General features: G+C 40.1%; 1 protein-coding gene across 3 annotated transcripts in view; it reads right to left on the bottom strand.

Annotated features, from left to right (window-relative positions):
- The window catches only part of PCGF3 (polycomb group ring finger 3), a 291,744-nt gene extending 279,621 nt beyond the window's left edge, over window positions 1-12,123 (bottom strand). The window contains exon 1 of one of the 3 annotated variants that reach the window (XM_066339188.1): window positions 11,861-12,123. The gene's annotated coding sequence lies outside the window, so the exon portion shown is untranslated. Of the gene's footprint in view, window positions 1-6,127; window positions 6,381-11,265; window positions 11,545-11,860 lie in introns of those variants that run through there. The other 2 variants (XM_066339190.1, XM_066339189.1) reach the window with 2 other exon arrangements.
- Window positions 12,124-13,098: the final 975 nt, after the last annotated feature.

The following is a 13,098-nucleotide window of genomic DNA, read 5'->3' as shown; positions in this document are numbered from 1 at the left end:
GTTGGGATAAAGCCATACTTGTCAGTCACTGCAAGCAAAATAATATACCAGGAAAAAAATCATCCCTTATTAATGAGAGTGCATCCGTCATGAAGCAGCATCTGCTCTTGTTCTAGCAGACGTTTCTTCAGTGTCAACCCCACAGGCATATTACTGCACATATGTTTCTCATGGTTAAGTTTTTTTCATTCAGGTACCACTCATGATATGTGATGAACTTTCCTTGAAAGACAGCAGCCAGCCAGCAGTGAAGGTCCAAAAGCCATTTCCATCAGCCTGCAAATGAGCATCAGAACTGTCCGAAAAATGTGAGACACTATTCCTCAGCTGCACAAAAACCCCTTAGGCCTATCTTTCCTTTGCAGAATCAAGGGCAATGAATCAGAACTTGTCAACTCTACAAAGGCAGGGAACAAACAGCAACCTGGACAAATCAAACCTAGCAGAACTCTCCTTTTCTCCCTCCCAGTTTGCACCAATGCAAACTGCACTCAAATAACAGCCTTCAACATAAACAGCCAAATAAAAGGAAGGTTGTCATTAGAGTGAAAAAAGCATGTAGTCTTGTAGTAGAAGAAGGAATAGCTGAGAGGAATTAGGAAAGAAATGGACACACTAAAGGGTGATAAAAAGGAAAGTGAAAAATAGTAGTTTGAACAAAGGAAGGACTAAGACAGGACAAAAACCCCCTTACACTCATCCGATAAGCATAAAACCACATCCTCCCAACACAGTAAAACTCAAGCTTTTAAGATCTGAGCTTATTTTGACATGGTGAACACACCACTCTTACCATATTAAATCAAAACAGGAACATAAGGAGCAGCCCTAAACTACTAACCCAGCTCTCTTAAGAGTTTTTTTAAACTTTTACAACTTTTCAGCAATTAGGTGCTGTATCCATTAGAACCAGTAGACAGCACAGAGATTTCAAAGTGTCTTCTACCAAAATACAGGAGACATTAATAACTAGATTTCATCAGCCAAGTTTCTCACATTACATATGTTCTGAATGTCTTACTATGTTTGTACTTAGGATAGATCCCTTTATGTGAAGGAAAGATTCTACTCATGCTTGTGGAAGACTTAATGAAATAATTACAGAGACATGTGCCTGGCATTTCTGAAATTTCTTTAGGTTACTCTCTGTGCTCATGTAAAACTACTACTATACTTCCAAATCTGAATGACCTCAGCAATGAGGATTACTCCACTTTCCAGTTCAAAATATTCTCAGCAGGATAATAGCATTTGAAAACTTACACTTGTAGAAAGAATGATACCTTTAAAGCGCTCACATTCTATTTATTTTCATTTCTTTCTCATCATTAGATATGTTTTGCATGCATATCTAGGAATGAAGGGAAGAGGTTAAATGTCTAGCAATATGAAAATATGCATTATCTTTCTCAATGAAATGACACTTTACAGAAAAAAATACCTGCAGTTATCAAAACTTTGTTTCGCTAGGCTTTGGTTTGAGGTTTTTGCTTGTTTTGTTTCAGGTTGCTAGTTGGTTTGTGTGTTTTGGGTTTGTTTTTATATTTCACTGTCAATGTTGCAGAAATAAAAGATTTCCAAAGTTCAACTGTTAAGGTTTTTTTCATTGCATAACCTAATAATGTGTCACAGTTCAGGAAAACCTGATAGTAAATACAGAATATCAATCATTCCAAACATTGCACCAAAGTCATTATACATATCAACAGAAAGCTCCTCAAACTCTGACCAAAAAGCAGAGGGACACCATTACACCATCACTATCTTGTCTGTCAGCAAAGAACACTGCTCACAGCACACAACAGCATGAGAGGCTTCAGCACTTACATCTGAATTCACTGCTGTGACCTAATCCGTGCCATGACGAGACATTTGCTAGTTTATTTAAAATCGAGAAAATTTGCTTGGCAGTAAGCAGGAGCTGAAAGGCCTAAGTTACTAAGGCAACAAAATCTCACCAGGCGGCTAGTTTCACTTGTGCAAGAGCCTAGACAAATTCACTTCTGCAGTTTAGAAACTTCTGATTGGAACTGTCCAAACTCACCCTGCTGGAGATGGCCACCTAGAAGCAAAACCTTCTTACACATCACATGCTTATTTTAACAGATACTACCACAAATTAATGATGAAGGCAACTTTAAGGCAGTACAGGTTTCATATAGCAGAAGAGCAACAAGAAACTTCAGGAAAAAAAAGCAAGTGTAAGAAGAGCTACGTCCACCAACAGCACATTCTCAAGTGCTGTTTCAACGGCATTCATTAAGATCTGTCAAAATGATTAGCCTGCATTTCCTTCCTCAGGTTCATTAAGAGCTATAATTTAATCATGAAGGACTACCCAAGGAAACACTTGCTAAGTTCCCAAATACCAGCTGCTTAACCGAATCCCAGAGAAAGTAAGCTGTTAACAGTTTCTCTTACAAGCACCTGAGCACTTGCTGCAACACTAACAGAACATTCACATAGTCCAGCTAGAAGTTTCCCTTTCCAGCCTTGCCTACAGCCATTCTGCCAAAGTGAAGCCTGTCTCTCTGGAGTCAGAAACAGAAAACACATAGTTCAGTAGCACACAAGTGAAATTTCTCTTCCCTATCCAGTTCTGGAAATGGAACTCTGCGGTCTCCGGAATAGTTTCATTTTAGTCCAAAAAAGAGTTAAAGACATGTTCTGCATTTAGATCTTTAGACAAAACTCCTCAGAATCCCGTGAAACAAGACACTGATGTCAACTTTTCTAGGTAAAGGGAAATTGCTAGTGAAAATAAAGAAGCTGGAACAGAAACTGAATAACCACCTAGCTCTTGCCAACTTCAAGTAAAAAAGACAACTAACTGGTTAAACTATGTGGAAAACTAGTAAGAAAGCAGAAAAACAATGACTAAAATGGCTTTTATGCTGTGAGGAGTCATGACAGTATTTCACATGGACATAATGATTTTCTGATATAGTGATAAACTCTTTTAATCTACAGTTTAAGATCAGAAATCAGCAAATTACAAAGAAGACAGTGGCAAGTTATTGATGGACTACAGCTTTTTATAATTAACTTTTACTCATTGTATATAAAAAGGTATCCATCATTAGAAACATCACTGAATTTAGAGAACTGATAATTAACATTCAAAAATATAGGTAGCCATTACTACCCAAAATTGTTCAGCTGCACATTGATACAAACTGATCAAAAACTGCAGAAATAAATTATTCTCTGAAAATACTCAGCTTAAACAGTCTGACAGTCCATGCAAGGAATAAGTAAATAAATAAACTCTATCTCTGCTATTTACCTTAATAACTGTATTCCAGATATACTTTTAAACTACACTGAGAAAATTCTTAAAGCTAAATCACTTTCACAGACCCTTATTGCTTCCTACAACAAATTTCAAATGCTAGATGGATGTATGACATGCAGTAAAAATGAGAAGAAAATCTTTCACTGCAAGTTTTTAACTACTCCAGCCTGCTAGTAGTATCTGTAGGCTTGAATTTGGTCCCCTGTAATTCATGAAGACCTGCTCTTAGTGACTGAATTATGCCACAAGAGACAATGAAAATAACTTAAATTACCAACTTTATTAAAAATGTAATAGTTTTTAAATAGATGACACCCATACTGACACTTACCTCCCTCCATCCTTTAGAACACAACATTCATCACAACAAACATGCACCAGTAAAACTTTGGCTAACAAGGTCAGAAAGGACAATGTCTCCCAGCGATCTCCACAAGGCAAATCCTGGGCATGGTAAATCCTGAAAGACTTACTGCTCTCAGGATTTACCATGTATAGATCTCTTCATACTAGAAAGAAGTAAATTCAGAGGAAACAGAAAAAAAACCCATTCATTTGGTTTTGGATTAAAGTTGGAGAAGAGCGCTGAAATTAGGGGGTTTTTCCATTTGAACGCTAAAATTGTCGAACTCTGCAGATGGTGATAATGGATGAGTAAGTCAAAAAAAAGGTTACTTATAGGAAGCCATAAATGGCTAAGGAATCTGGGGGAGAAGCAAAAGCAGCTCATTTTTTCCTTGTCTTCACTCTTACCATGAATATATCTTATGGTAACATCAGGCCTAATAATGGAAGTTACAGAAGGGGACTCCAGAATTTTTTGGCATGTACTTAAACTCCAGATATCCCAACCTAAAGATTTACGAAAAAAAAAAAATCTATGACACTTTCCAAACACCTCCAGAAATTCAATTCATTGGCAACTAATGCTTGTGACTGGAGAATAACTGCTCAGAGCACTGATTTTGGAAGTGTACATCAAGTTCCACTACGAAAGTAATTTAACCCATTTGGTGGAATGATGAGAGAGGAACTAAAGAATGGGGACAGGATGTACTTTCTCTTCCCTAAGGGAAGCAGCAAAAATATTTCATTTGAAGACAATAATCAATTTACGTATTTGATCACAGAATAGCTTATAGTCCTACAACTATTTTCAACCCATAGCATTGATAAATTCAGTAAATTAGATAAAAGGGTAAAATACATCTTTGTCCAGAAACAAAAAAAACTCAAACTACTAAAATCAATAGGAAGCAAAACAAAATATTATCCTCCCTCTATCCTCAAAACTTTGTCCAAATTCAAGCCAGTTTTAGTCATAAAATCATAATCACACAACCAAAGAGTTATTATTGTCTGGACAAAATAACCTGACACAATTTGAATAACAGCAAGATACTAGAGCAAACAAATTTAGATAAACAATTTCCAGTGACAGTTTATGTAAGTTTATCCTTAAAATGTAACATTAAAAGTGACTGCAACTAATATAGTACTTTTTACATCTATGTATTTCCAAGACAGTAAAATGAAACCTTAAAATGCCAAGACTTGAAACTTGAAAGAATCTCACACACAAGAAGGTGAAGTGAAGAAAACTGCTCCACCCAGAGTCCTTTTTACCTGGTGTGGTGCCATTTACAACACATCTGATACAAGCCAATGCAAGTCTAGGCTACTTCTCCTGCAGTCGATGGTCAAAGAATGACAAATTAAGTATTTTACTATTATAAATACAAGTCTTCTGAAATTTTTGCAGAATAATCTGATCTTGGGAAGTATTTCTACCTCGTTCTAGTCAATCAAGAAAGAGTTGAAACAACTAGAAACACAAAATTAATAGATTCATAAGCAAATAAATTACTTACTCTGGTGCTACTAAGCATAACACATTATTAACAATTATACATGTTATTAAAAAGCATTTCAATTAAACTACTCCTACTCAACAATAGTTACATTGAAACTTTTCTAAAATATGTTATTACCACACGATTTCAATCACAGAAAAGACCTGTGTGGATTTTTCAAGGGAAAATAGAAAAATATTTGGCATCTGCAATTTGTCTGAGAAGAGTATAAGCATAAATCAGAGAACTTTGTTTGACCAATATTTGAAATAAATATCTGTGAAGTAATCATAATCTTACAGCAACCCAATTAAAAAAGCATGATCTTTAAGCACTGTTATATGAAAAGAGTTTAATTACTTATTTCATTCAACAAATTAAACAAATCCATGCAAATATTGCTAGAAGTTTATCCCTATGACCACTGATTAAGAGTGTAATTTTTTTACTACACTTTCCATACCAAAGAACTTTTCCACAAGTGTATTCTTTTGCACATGGCAAGAACAACTTGCACACAGAGATAAGAAATTTTAAGTGAGCTTTTAACAAGTTATGCTTCCTTTTTCCTAAAAAAAGTTCAGTAAAGCTTAAAAAACAACCAACCAGTACAATGCTAAAGAGAGAAAGATTAATAACTTGCTATAGCACTGCAGCTGCAGGGCTTTCCCAAGTAAAGACAGAAAGAATCAGGCAAACACCATACACTGGTGTGGAGTCCAGACTTCAGAGGAAAGGAATAACTCAAACATGGAAAGAAAACCATTTCAAGCATTAAGAAAATGGGTTTGAATACAGCATGTTAGCTAGCACTTTCTTGAAGTGATGAAATACTGTTAGAAGTACCTTTAACAGATACAGATGTAATAGAAGTTATGCTCTGAAACGTACATACTTGGACGTAGGAACAGAGGTATATATACACCCTCAGCAGCGTGCATGATTAGGTACTTACACAGCACATAAAAAATCCCCTTACCTCTTCCTATTTTGAATGCTGAAATCAGTATCTGAGTCCTTGTGTCTAGAACATAATTTATATATTTGGGAAAAAAGGTAAGTGAAAGAAAATCCAGTTACTATCACAACAAAAAAGTACAAAATACAACCATCTGAAATGCAGGAGTTAAGATCCCAGACATCTTGATTATAGTGCCAAGGCTGAGCTTAAGCTTCTAAATGTCTCCATTTTCAAATGATTTTTTGGAAATTCACCCTGAAAGAACAAAGGATAGCACTACGTTGAAAAAACTAAAACCATCCCAAAAAATCCTGTTCATCAAATCTGTTCTACTGGTTGCCCCTGCTTAGTACAGCAAATAATTTTGTATCATAAAAACATTTTGTCTAGTCAGTTAAAATAAATTTGGCAACGTCCTTTAAATAAGCCATCAACTGACCCATGGCTTTTATTATGCCAATCTCTGTACTCAATAGTCCAAATACATCCATACAAGCAAGACATATGATTTTTCATAAATAAAGAATTTATAATTTCACCAGCTGTACTGTATCTTTCAGCTTGTTCTTTCAGGTGACAAACTAGGAAAAACTGTAGAGCACAACACATTACCTGAAAACTCATCAAACTCTGCACTGACATATTTGCATGAAAAAAAGACATTTATGATTACAAATACCATATTGCTTGCATGCATATTGGAAAAGAATAAGAAAGATGACCTGTACTAGCATAACATCATCATAATTCACAAGAAATTTGCATTATATATGATACTTGTGATGTTATTGGATAATAATCAACTAGAGAAGGTATTGTATGCTGTCTGGCTATGCAGAGAGAAAAAAAGTTCTTAGGTGAAAAGCTTGACAAAACAGCCATTTGCAAGTCAGCAAATAACATCAAACTCATTCCATTTACCTAAAAAATTAACCTCTCCTCTTAATTGCACAGGTATTGCACAGCATTTTCTCACTGATACCAAACACACACAGAATGCTTTCTGTTTTAAATCAAAACAAACTTACGCTATTCATAAAGCAACAGTTTCCAGCAATAAGGACAGTGTCAGTATCAAACAATAGGGATCCTTACTGCTACCACAACACAGACCTTTTTAATGTAGACAAAGTTCTAAGTTACTGTCAGTTAAAAATTCAGAATACAAAACAGTTATCTCTTAGGATTATCCGAAATAATTATCTGCAGGGAGAATAAGCATTCTCCATGCCACTTTGCAGAGATGAAAAATAGTGACAAAGCTAGTTTAAGTAAGTTCTTCTACTGGCAACAAAACTACAAAGACTGATTATTACCCTTGCATATTTCTTCCTTAGAATCCCTGCACTGTCATAATGCTACTACACATACCTTGATTTACTCCAGTTCTCACCCCCATCCCCTCAACCATTTCCCCCACTGGCTCCATCAACTTATAATTGTGATTTAAAAGAGGCAGTCATAACTGTGAGAACAGTCATTTTCTGGCACAAAGAACAAGTAACTTGAGCTCACCAGAGTTCGTCATTCCCCTTCCTTTTAATAATCTGTACCACCCCCTACTTTTGAAAAGTACGTGTTGTGTTTGTCAAAGGAATAAAGAGACTCTTAAGTTGCTATATAGTCTGAAGTTCCTAGTCTAAAGAACTGTTTCTGATTAAGGAGAAAAAAGAAAAGGCAGAGGGGGAAAGAAAATAGTGTCATTGAAGAACTCACTGCTGGTTTATTTGTTTCTACAATGCTGGTTCTCCGATATGACTGCAAGACTTCAGGTCTCTACAAACTTCAATCAAACTTTCAGCAGCATGTAAGATTTTCAGTCCAATTAGCTCCCACCACACTGAGTATTTCAATTCCATGTTCTGTTGATTTAAGTATAGATGAACTTACTCAGCAAAATTAACTTAAGAAAAGCTAATTTGCAGTCAGACAATGAGGTAGCATCACCAGCAGCCACAGAGCTAAGTGTGGTAAGCACTAGATCAAGCTGTACAGGGAGGTTCCCAAGCTCAGGGACTCCTGAGGAAGAATTCAAAGTTGCATCCAGACCAAGCCTGGAAGCCTTGGCCAACCAATCAAGCTGGCAGATGAACAGATGGAGAGCAGCCCTGGGGAGAAGGACTTGGAGGTGCTAGTAGCGGCCAGCAGGGCAAGAGAGGAGATTCTGCCCCTCTGCTCTGCTCTGGTGAGACCCCACGTGGGTCTAACCCCAACCTTTGCATCCAGCTCTGGGGTCCCAGCACATGAAGGAGATGGGACGTGTTGGAGCAAGTCCAGAGGAGGCCATCAGGATCATCAGAGGTATGGAGAAACTCCTACAAGGAAAGGCTGAGCAAACTGGGATTGTTCAGCCTGGAAAAGATAATGCTTTAGGATGACCTAATAGCAGCCTTGCAGTACCTGAAGGGAGCCTACAAGAAAAGAGAGGGATTTTTTACAAGAGCATGTACCAACAGGACAAGGGGGAACGGCTTTAAAGACAAGAAGTTTAGATGGAAATCCTCTGCTGTAAGGGTGGTGAGGCACTGAAACAGGTTGCCCAGAGAAGCTGTGGATGCTCCATCCCTAGAGGTGTTCAAGGCCAGTTTGGACGCTGCCTTGAGCAGGTCTAGTGGGAAGTGTCCCTGTCCACAGCAAGGAACTTGGAACAAAATTATGTTTGAGGACCCTTCCAACCCAAACATCCTACAATTCTATGAATTTTGATAAAAGCAGCAAGTTTTCTATAGGCTCTTCAGAGCAATTATAGAACAAAACACTATTTATAGTGTTTCTTTAGCTAGCAATGAAACTGTGTTATATATCACAATAGGTAAGCTTGCTTTTAACACAGAATTCTGTGCTTCTTTTTTCTCTTGTAGTGCATGTAAGATACCAGCTGAACTTGAAGTCTCACACAGTAAGCTTATATTTTAAAAAGGGAGGTGTAAGAAATACAAAACTGCTTCAAGACCAAGCTTCCAAGTAAGTCTTGTGTAAGCTAAAAGACATGGGCACCTTCTGCCAGCTTCTAACCTACTACAGTCAAACTGCCCTGAGGTTTTCCTCCACATTTTCTTTAAGCATGACAGCAAACCTAGCAAATCAGAGAAGTTTCAAACATCATTAAACACCTTTTGAAGCACTGACAAAAAGAGATCAGAGTTTATTAATATAAACTCAGGAATGCTGACAGTCTGAAATCAACTGCATCTCTAAACACTACTATCAAAAGAAGCTGCTTCTTAGTAACTACTGAGTGACTATATACATGTAACAAACGACAATAGTTCCAAAGCAAGAAGTAGAGAAAATACTTATTTTATAAAATACAAAATGTTCTTACAATTTCTTGTAAGCTGGTATTGTAATTTAAGACAGTAGTTGTAGAGTGAAACACTATCAAAATGCATGCTTTTCAAAACATCATGTCCACATCCTCTTTGTAGCTTAGAGCTTAGCAGCTCCACTTAGGAGTTACAATGGAAATGCTTCAACTTCTTCTCATAGTGCTGCCCAAGGAGTTCAGGAATTTAATCCAGAATTATTTCAGTCCTGGAAGTTCATTACATGACAAAAGCTAAAAAGGCCATGCTACCTAGATTAAATGGCCATATGGGAAAAAAGAAATTAAAGCTATTAAAATAAGTGCAGAATGGTTCTTGATGAGAAAACTTACCTGTATCTCAACTATAAAGCTTTGAAATTATCTCCTCTAAATCACATAAGTAGACAGGAGATGTAAGACCAGGACAACTGCAGCGACTAAATGCTGTACTTCACAGTCTCTTAGTAGCAGAAATCTTTCATATCATAGTAATTAATTTCTGCCATTCTTTGCATTAGTATTAAACTCTAAGTCGACTTTATTACAACATTTACAAATGTTCAGTCCTGATTTTCTATGGTGACAGCAGAGTAACAAGATCAAAGCAGCCAGATCAGCCCACAGAAAGAAATCCAATAGATTTTCCTCAAAAAGTGGTTTATGAAATGCTTTATTTCCAAGCTTTCTGTCACTGTGCCCCTATGCATCTCTAGAAAGTTGCCTGACCCTTTTCTAACGCACCCTACATGTTCTCACAGAGTATCTTGGGTTCTGCACAACTTCTGTATTCCCTCAAACACATTCCGAACTGTCCACAAGCATAGCTTCAAAAGAAATAGAAAGCTACTGAAAGGCTACAAAGTTTCTGTTTCTATTCCCACTGTTATCAAAGAAATTTATGAATTTCAGAGCACCTTTATGAGATACATGATGAGTATCACAGTTGAGATTCTAATCTGATTTGCCACGAAAAGAATGAACACAAAACTTCACAAGTACCCTACCCCAAAATAACTAATAATAGTTTTTAAACATCACACTACCTAGTACTAAAACGACTCTAACAATATATCTAGCATATGTTTAATTGCTCATTCTGTATAAACAAAACCAATCTAGAATGGGGGACTTACATGGGATGCTCCTTAAACATAAAGGTTCATCTCTCCTTTTATTTATTTTTTTTTTTTATTCAAAGCTTTTCATCCACAAACATGATTCTTCTGTGAAACTCTGGAAGAAAATACACAGTATTATTTTGAAAAATACCAAAAAAGATATTTTCAGAACACTGCAGAGGATGTAGGGGTAATAAACCAGAATTTCTTGAACTGGTTTCTCAGAGGCATGCATTTCATACAGAATGCAGGAAGAGTCTAAACTGATCTGACAGAAAGACTGCACAAACAGTATTGTTTAAAAAAAAAAAAAAAAAAAAAAAAAAAAAAAAAAAAAAAAAAAAAGGAGAAATTGCAAATATGTGAAGTAGCAGAAGAACATCCAAGCACTTGATAACCCACAATAATCAAACCTCCTTTGAACCTTATTAACTTTGGGACATGGAAAACTTTCCACACAGGACACTGAAGTAACACCCAACGCTTTCAGGCTAAAAGTGACCAACTTAAAAGGCCAGATGTGACACCACAAGATACCAGAACTCAGTGGTTTAGAAAACTTTCCCAAATTTCTTAATACTGAATACATACACATGTATATATGTGTGTGTGCATGCATATATGTATATTTCTCCTTAGACTGTAAAACAATTCAAGCTCCCTATGATACCAATTAATTTCCTATTTCTCACGACTTCATATCCCGGATACTCAGTACTGGAGCCACATACCTGCAAGGCTGAAGTCGCACACCGAAGGGACGTGTCCCCTCTACCTCCACCTTACTGGAAACGCCATCTTCACCCCTCCACTGAGAGACCCTTTCTCCCCAAGCCGTGGCGTTCTGTCCCCTGCCCAGGCCCCTCCACTCAACCGGCAACTCCTACCGAGGGCAGGAAGGGGTAACGCGGGGGGTGTGGGGCTTTCCTTTCCCCGGCAGCCGAGAGCCACCTTCCCCCGCGGTGGGCACACGCAGCGGGACAGGGACAGACGCTCCCCCGGCCCACGGAGACTCCCTGGCAGTTTCGGGAGAGGAACCCCGACCCCGCCTGTGACCACCCCACGCCCGCCCCGAAAGTTCCAGCGCGGCCCCCCCCAGCCCCGGCCCGGTCCCCCGCAGCCCCCCAACGCCGTCGGGGCGGAGAAGACCCTCGGCCCGCACGCCCCGCACCCCCTCCTCCCACCCCGCAGCCAACACCGCAAATACCCCGCAGACGGGCGGGGGGTGCGACGGGCCCGCCCCGCCCCCGAGCCCCTCGGCTGCCCTCCAGCCTCTCGGCGGAGCAAGGCCGGGACCCCCACGCCTCCCTGCGGCCCCGCACTGACCTGACGGCGGGGAGCGCGGCCGCCGCTCGGGGCTACAGCGGGGGCTCCCCCCGCCGCCGCCGACCCTCCGCTCCCCGGCCCGTCCTCCTTCGGGCGCCACCGCAGGGCAGAGAGCAGAGGAGTCGGAAACGCGAGGCGCAGGAAAACGGCGGCCCCTCTTCCCCTTCCCAAGAAAATTTTTAAAAGAAAAAAAGGGGATTTAAAGGGCTCGGCCCGGAGTTTAAAACAAAGAGGCGGAAATAGCCGAGTGCGGCCCGAGTGGAGCCGAGCGGGGGCGCCGCGCTCGCGGCGCATGCGTGCGGGGCGCTCACCCGGGCACGGCGCCGGCCGCCCCCTTCTTCCCTCCCCCGGCAGCGGGGCCGGCGAAAGGGGGTCCGGAGCCCCCGACAGGCCTGGGCCCAAGCCATGTCCCTGTCACAGAACCGCAGAGTACGCTGAGCTGGAACAGAACCATCAGGATCATCGAGTCCGACTCTTACCCTTGCACAGGACACCCCTAAGAATCGCACCATGTGCCTGAGAGCATTGTCCAAACGCTTAGAGCTCTATCAGCCTTGCTGCTGTGACCATTTCCCTGGGGGCCTGTTCTGTGCTCAGACACCCGCTGGGTGAAGATCCTTTTTCTAATACGTAAATTAAAGCTCGTAAGACACAACTTCAGGCCGTTCCCTCGGGTGCTGTTGCTTGTCACCACGGAGAAGAGATCGGTGCCTGGCAGTCTGTCTGCGCTGGTGAGGATGTTGAAAACTCCAGTCTCCTCCAGGCTGAACAGACAACTGACCTCAGCCACCGCTTGAATGGCTCCCCCTCAAAGCTCTTCACTGTCTTCATTGCTCTCCTTTGGACATAAATGGTTTAATGCCTTTCTTATGTTGAGGTGCCCAGAACTCTACATAGCTGTCACAGTGAGGCCACACCAGTACAGAGAAGGGGTAGGAGCAGAGGCTGGGCGCCCAACCTTGAAAAATCCGTGCAACTTGTGAGCAGAAGGGTGAGATCAGCAAAGGTGATTGGCTTTTAGGCAGGATGTGCCTATGCATTTCTCCAAGCCACCTCTTCTCTCTGAAAGGTTTTCCTCAAAAGCGCACAGGTGTCTTTTCAGAGAGTGGAGAGTGGAGACTTGAGTAGAAGCTGGGTGGAAGGAGAAACTTTAATACAAGTGCTTTAATACACACTGGTATCAAACTCTGGGTGGCTCAAAAGGCTCCCAACCGATGAAATGACAAAGAGCCTGTCTT

This window comes from Sylvia atricapilla, chromosome Z, assembly GCF_009819655.1.
Source record: "Sylvia atricapilla isolate bSylAtr1 chromosome Z, bSylAtr1.pri, whole genome shotgun sequence".
Classification (NCBI taxonomy): Eukaryota; Metazoa; Chordata; class Aves; order Passeriformes; family Sylviidae; genus Sylvia; species Sylvia atricapilla.
Note: the sequence above shows the minus strand (reverse complement) of the source record. Positions and strands in the feature narration are given on the sequence as shown.